This window comes from Eucalyptus grandis, chromosome 9 (genome assembly GCF_016545825.1).
Source record: "Eucalyptus grandis isolate ANBG69807.140 chromosome 9, ASM1654582v1, whole genome shotgun sequence".
In the NCBI taxonomy this organism is placed as follows: Eukaryota; Viridiplantae; Streptophyta; class Magnoliopsida; order Myrtales; family Myrtaceae; genus Eucalyptus; species Eucalyptus grandis.
The window spans coordinates 30,666,841-30,674,697 of NC_052620.1; the positions used below are offsets into that span (position 1 = coordinate 30,666,841).

General features: G+C 39.0%; 1 pseudogene; it reads right to left on the bottom strand.

The window, feature by feature from the left end:
• Positions 1-3,255: 3,255 nt before the first annotated feature.
• On the bottom strand, positions 3,256-7,275 carry LOC104452340 (annotated as a pseudogene).
• Between the last annotated feature and the right edge of the window lie 582 nt (positions 7,276-7,857).

Here is a 7,857-nt window from a genome sequence, read left to right on the forward strand (position 1 = left end):
ATTTATATTATTTTGTCACGACCTTCTCGTAGAAGAACCACGAGGGTAAGGCGCTTAGCACATACTTTCGCACGTTGATATTAATTTTTCACAAACCGTAAGGATGGACCAATTTTTTACTCGAATTTTCAAAGTTGCTCGATATAAAGCACTAGACTTTATAGTTATCTCTAATCTGGCAAGCCATTAGCTCAAATATTTACAAAATTCTAGCACGTTTATATTATTTTGCCATGACCTTCTCGCAACTGAACCACAAGAGTAAGGCTTTTAGCACATACTTTCTCAAAGTCTATCAATCGCAACTTAGCACTCAATTCGACGTGTAATTAATTTTACCTTTTGGATGTCATTAATCGATTATATGTTAATTAGACACAAGTAAAATAGAGAAGTGTATTTTACTTTTGCGAACTAAAGATTTAATGGATTCAAACACTTAATTACACTCAATTAATCTAACACTTTTTGGTACTTTTGTTCATTATTTTGAAAATGTTTTACATGCAGTCGTCGTCTATTTGTTATCCTTTCACTAACATGTGAGGGTTGATTATGTAGGTATGCAAGCAGGGAATGTAACACTCAATAATCAGTAATACGATTACAAAGAATTTTTAAAGAATCCAGATAGGCTTAGCAAGCAAAGCAAATTGCTATCCATCATCACAAAAATTCTGTAAATTATGATAGAGAAAATATGCAAGCAAAATGCATGGTTATGGACGGACTAGGACTAACTAACATTCATCTATACTAATCTTTTTTTATTTTATTTATTTAATTAACATGCAAGACTTAAGAAACCAACCCTAACATTCTGTATGACAGAGATCGATTTTACATGCACTAATTTAATAACTAAATGCCAAGCAAGAATGATACAGCTGTATGATATGCATGATGAGTTTTTAATGACATATTATGGAATTTGTTTTAAATACTATCATGTTAGTATATTAAAATTCTCATTATAGGCGACTTTTATGATGCATTTAAAATCATATATTAAAATAAAACTATTGCACGAAATTAGTCAAACCTTCACTACCTTATCCCTAAGATAGACTTGATGAGTCGCGAATGGCAGCAACAGTGGGCTTGGGTTGCAATGGGGCAAGAAAAGCGAGGCTTCGCGGATGGACTGAATTGAAGCGCCGGAATACCTGCAGGGAATGAGCAAGGCCTGGCGTGGTCGTTAAATGGCTGTGCAAGACCCAAGCATTGGCAACGCCGGCGTGGCTCACGGTGGGGGCTGAGATTCAGCTCAACAAAGGCTCGTATACAGGCACGGATATGGATTGTCGCCAGGAACTTGTAGGCACGGCTATGGACGATGACTTCAAGTAGTGGATACCTGGACAGTGGAGATCTCAGACAGCGGCAGGTTGCTTGCTGGGCGTCGAAATGAAGCACGATGGCGGGAAGACTGATGTTGTTGGAATCAACCGTGGAAGGTGATGCAGGACGCTCGGCTTGATGGAGATTCGATGGCGAGGCTGATGGAGCAAATCTCTATTTCCTTTCCCATTACCGCAATCATTCACCCGGCTTGCTCCTCTTATTTTTCGTTCTTTATTTCTCTCACTTGCTGCACTTGAAAACATTCCACAATTCTCTCCTCTTGGCTGACCGTGAATTTGTGGATTGATTGGTCCTCTTGATTTGCTTCCTTGTCACAGTCTACTTGCCTCTTTCATAGTCGAGCATATTTTGAAGATATTTGCTAATTCGGGTACCGGCTGAAAGTATTTCCCTGGCTTCTCAGATTCAAGCACGATGAAGCTACATTAAATGAAATTTATTGGATGCGGACATGCTCTATGATGTCCAAATGCCTAAAATGCAACGCAAAAAATTAAAATTTCTTGTTTAGGGGTTGATTTTGATCCCAAGATTTTTTATGTAATAAATGGTCAAACGTGTAGTCAAACTTTAGGTGTCAACAATCTCTTTAATACCTATAACAATTCTTCTACCCCTTTCCTCTTTATGCTTTTTCTGTCTTCTTACAATCATTAATTAGGCTTATTGAATTTTAAGACTTGCTATTATTATGCGGTGGGATCAAATGATAGTTAAATCCGCATACTTGCAATTGCAAGGACGGTGATGGGATAAAAAAAAAAAACTCGCTCCACATGAGGCATGAGGTGACTGATTAAAATGTGGATTTGCATGTATATTTAGGGTGCATTTATTTTACAAAAAACATAAATATTTTTGCAAAATCTTCCGGAAAATCATTTTTCCAAAAAATGGTTTGTTTTCCTTTTTTTTGTGATATGTGATTGAAAATTTTTTTTAGTGTTTGGATCTTATTCAGAAAATTATCTCAATCTCACGATTTTATCTTGGGGAAAATTGATTTTTTAATTTTTTTCTTTTTTTCTTTTCTTTTTCCTTCTTCCTCCCCTCCACCAGTCTCCGAGCCTCGGTGAGGGCTGACTTAGCCTGCCTCGAGCAAGGTTCGGCCTTAGGAACTTGAATATATGAAGAGAAAAAAATAGAGAAGAAAACAAGCGAGAATTTTTTATGTGGAAAACCCGTCCCAAAATTAAGAAAAGGGAAAAATCACGGTGCTGCACTAGGTAGTGGAAGTATGATCTAGTGTTACAAGTTTTAGCATTATCTTTTACCCTATATATAGGAGGAGTCTAGGGTATACATAATTAATATTAAAATTACATGTATGCTATTAGCAACAATAAAATCCCTATTGTATGCTTTACCATTACAAGATTGTGACCTATTGGGAATTGCTTGCCTAAAATAAATTGTTTTTGCACTTGAATATTATTTTCCTCTATTAGACTCCATAACTCTATCAATCTCCCACTTAGAGGCTAATCTTAAAATATATATAATATATATTTAAAAGAAATTAAAAATAAATAAATAAATAAGAGCAATATTTTTTTATAGTCTTTATCTTTGTAGCCCAAATTGTCCTAGTGCGGCGGCCTCCCTCATCACTTACCATGGAGGCCAATTAAGGCAATACACAGCCTCAGTTTCTTAATGGTAACAACCTTTGTTAACATATCTGCTGGATTTTCTACACCAACAATCTTTTTCAATGACAAAGTCTCATCATCTATCAACTAACGAATTTGATATACTTTAACTCAATGTGTTTTGTCCTTGAATGAAATACTAGATTCTTTGCAAGACAAACAACACTTTGAATGTCACTGAAAATAACATTGTTATCCTGCTCCTTGCTTATCTCCTTCAAAAAAAATTTCAACCAAATCATCTCCTAACCAACTTCAGATATAGCAACATCCTCTATCTCGGTGGTTGAATTATATAGAAGCCTGAGAATGCTTTTGGCACCTTCCATTTTACAAATATCGTCCGAATTTTATGTTACACAAATATAGAGGGCAGTTACTCTATTTGGACGTAGCATCTGAACTTTGAGCACATAGAACAAACAACTAAACAGACAAAAAAAGAAAGAAAAAAGAAAAATAGTACAAGGGCCAATATTGCCATGAAGTCTCATCTTCCGCTTTCAATTTCGAAGGGCACTTGGTTGCTTATGCTATCATCATTTCCTAATGCATTGCTTTTGAGGATGCCATCATATTCACTTGATCTCTCACCAAGCAAATGCTCGGGTTCTTCAAGGTCACAGCTCTGATTCACCCATGGATGCCTGTCCATCACCCTCATCAGTCCCTCCAGTTCTATTGCCGCTTCCTTCATGGTCGGCCGATCTTCCCCTTTCACCCTCAGGCAGCGGCTCGCCAGCATTGCGACTTCCTTAATCTCGTCAGGGTTCCCCTCATTCAGCACCCTCAAGTCAATGATTTCGAACAGCCTCTCGCCCTTTATTGCAGAAGTAAAATACAAGGACAAGTTCCTCTCATTCTCTGCCCGATCGAAGGACAAGGCCCTCGGTCCGGTCAAGGCTCACCAACACAACCCCGAAGCTATAGACATCACTCTTCTCGCCAACGGCTCGAGCAGAGTACTGGGTCCAAGTACCCGAGAGTGCCTTGAACCAGCGTGGTCAGCTGCGTCCGGTTGAGGGGGACTAGCCTGGAGGCTCCGAAATCGGCAACCTTTGTAGTGAAATTTTCATCCAACAATATGTTCGTGCTCTTTATGTCTCTGTGCAAAATCTGATCAAATGCATCGGAGTGCAAGTACGAGAGCGCACCTGCAGTCTCCCCCGCAATGCGCAGACGAGCCCTCCAGGATAATGTGGACTCATAGCCACACTTGTGTATGTGGTCGGCAAGGGTGCCATTGTTCACAAACTCATAGACTAATAAGGGGACCTCTGTCTCGAAGCAACAACCGATTAGCTTAACCACATTGCGGTGATTAACTTGGGAGAGGATGATCAGCTCGTTGATGAATTCTTCGACCTGATTGTGGTCCAAAATCTTGGCCTTCTTGATGGCGACAACCGTATTGTCTGGTAAGATCCCTCGATATACTGTTCCTTGGCCTCCTTGGCCTAGGATTCGGCTTTCATTGTAGTGATCCGTGGCCTTCTTGAGCTCTTCGTCGGTGAATATTCTCGCTGATTCAGCGGAGCCTTCGTACTCAGAAAGAAGTCTCTGCAACATAAGGCGGCCCCCATTTTCTAGGAAGAACTTCTCTCTCTGTCTGCTGATTTTTCTTTCTCTCAGCCCCCAATATAACCAGGAAATGACCAAAAGAACCAGCAGGAAGCTTATGCTCACACCTAGGAAAAGACGTCACATTCGGTGTACAAACAAATCAGTCGTCCATCACCCTATATAAGGTTCACACGCCCAAGAAAAGGGGGAAAAAAGAATCGAAATATGCCCAACTCTTTCTTTTTCATCGCTCAAACAATCTTGTGTTAATTTACTTCCCTGTCCTATTTTCTTTTCTCCTCCATCGACTTGAAGCTTTTGCATTAAGACGAACCTTGATAATAGCAAAATAAACCTAAATATATAATTATGCTGAGAGTATCTTTTGATAACAGGAATGATATAATGCATCAAGTGGTAAAACGTGCTTGATTCTTTTTCAACAACAAAAGAACAAGTGGTTGAATTTGTTAATATCGAATTGAATAAATTGAGATGACAATACATGTATATAATATCAATTTAATTCATGGACACAACTAATTCAAAGAGAAAGATTTACATTTGAAAAATCTCGATAACTAACAGCAGAAGATGGAACAATGACATAATAACAATATTTAAAGAATGTGGATGAATTACAAGATAAAAGAAGCTTTTATATGATGAAAAGGTTTGAGCAACGTGTACGACTTACTGACCTAGAACGATGTTGTTTGAGCGAAACCTATTTTCATGGATGATAGGAGTACAACCCTTGCCATCTTTTCTTCCATCTCCTTGGGAACCCTCTGGACATGAACAATTATACGTTCCCGGCAAGTTCGTACATATTCCAACGCAAGGTTGTGAAATCACGCATTCATTGACATCTGGAGGAACATATTCCAAATAGAAGAAACAATCCGACACCATTTCAATTGGAAGAAACTTGAGAAAGTAAATAGAATTCCACGATTTGTCGACACTTTCAATTTTGAGAGGACATATGGAGTCGATTTGCTTTTCCTAAGATCGTGATACCTCACCACACTTTTTAAGTGATCAATCATTATCTCAAGAGCCTAAGCTCAACCAAGCACTTGATCATTGTTTAGAATAGAAGATTTAAGATTTATCCAACAAAATTGTGCCATTACTAACTGGAATAACATATCACATAGAAAAAAAATCTAAAATAATTGTCTATAAATACAGAATAATGCTGGATGTATTAATATCGGTGCATGAAATTGATTTACAAGCTAATTTGACCGATTCATATTGAGGGTTCAGTATGGACCATTTGTTTATAAACTCAATTGTAGTCGACCGCTTCAGTTTGTAAAACAATTGTACGGACTAAACTTAAGAGAGAAGAATATCTAGCTATATCTGGAATGATTGCTGTGAAAATTTACAGATTATTGACAAGCGCTTCCTAGGTCATATTAAATTTCAAGCAGTCATCCGAAAGGAAAAAAAATATGATTGTGTTTAACGGCCTAGATTGTTATGATTTTTAAGATTATAAATGTTACTTGATTACTAGGAGAATCGTTTGAAACATGTACCATTCATCAAGTCAAAATTTGGTCCTCTGACTTGAAGTTTCTACGAATTTCTTTCTCTGGGTTATTTATGCAATTGGATCCATTTAACATGGCCGCCCTTAAGGAAATAATGATCCACGATTCTAAACAGGAGCACTCGTTCGGATGTGAGGTAGGTCTAATGAAAAGACTGGAAAAGGTACCTTGACAACCATTTTGGAGATAGGGATTCCCTTGAAAACCCTCGAAGCAGTGGCACTGGTAGCCGTTTCCATTCTCAGCATCTGTACAAATGGAGTTCTCTTGGCACATGTAGGTCGTTGTATTCTTCTTTGCATCATCGCATGTTTGATCTGGAATTAACCAATCGACAACTATAGGGACCATATCAAATGGCAGCTCGTGCAGATTGTCCTTAGAGAAGCTAAAGAAGCCGTCTTCGGCAACGAAAGCGTATCCGCATGGATTGAATTCCCAGATGCCGACATGATTGTTATAGCTAGTGACAGAGATGTTGTATCGGTAGGCGTCTCGAGGTATGCTAGTCTCGCAGCAACCAATGCCTGAGCACGACCCATTAATCACGTCCGAGATGTTGCCGCATGAGGACAAGCACCCCGTCACATACGTGCTTCCGCTGAAGGTCGCGTACGTGTCGCATCCCACGGCGATAAATTTGTTCTTGGCAGAAGATATGGGGAAATCGGGAAGAATGAGCCAAGGATCATTGTTGTTCAAGGATCCGCCAGACGAATTATAACAATCTCTGGCTACAAACATTGTTATACTAATCTCGTGATTCTCAAAAGATATATTGAGTATTTGGAGATTAGAATCTTTACCGTACATATAAGGAGTGGGAGTGCCAGTCGAGTTGTCGCAAAAGATGAAGAAAGAGTTTGATTCTTTGAAGTAGCAGTCGTTGCCGGTGTTGTTCATCCCAAATGGGTACGCGAAGGTGAGGTTGCCACATCTGTTCGTGCATCCGGGCTTTGTTGTTTGGACTACATCCGCCGTAACTACTGAGAATAGAGCCGCCAATGAGCACAACAACGGCACAACTCTCAAGGGATGTCTATGGAGCAGCATGGATCCACCCATATTCTTCCTGAAATGAAGTGATTGTTTGCAACAAGATGATGAGCTTCATAGCCTGATGACAACCTTTATAAGCGATGATGGAGCTTCTAGAAAGCTAGTAGTATATGCATTATTCATAGTCCCCACTCTATTGATAGTCTTCGCGGTGATTACATCATTAGTAATCAATCATACGGTTTTGTCCACCATCAATCGTAGCATATTCTTTGTCAGTTGTGGGGTCGTGCATGTTGTCAGCTATTCGATCCAAAACTTGTAATCATCGACCATAAGATCCCGCTGCCAAGTAACTCCATGAAAAATTAAAGTAGAAAATTCTATCACTATTGCTCTTAATTTATACTCTCCAAAGAAAAGCAACTTTCTTTGCTCTTTTAGCTTGCATTCAGTCCCATTCCTTGTCCAAAGCATCAGATGCAACTGACATTTACTCTCTACAGCTCTTCACTAAGAAGCCTTGACAAGCCTGTCGTGATTCACGTTGTGGCGTCGCAATCATTCGTAGGAATTTCCAAACTGACTCGCAAATAATAAAAGTCATGAATAGATAGATATTTTTTTCTTTTCAATCTCAGAATTAGTTTCGATGGGTGGTGCTCATAAACTATTGCATGGACATCTCTAACGTATGAACTCCTTAAATA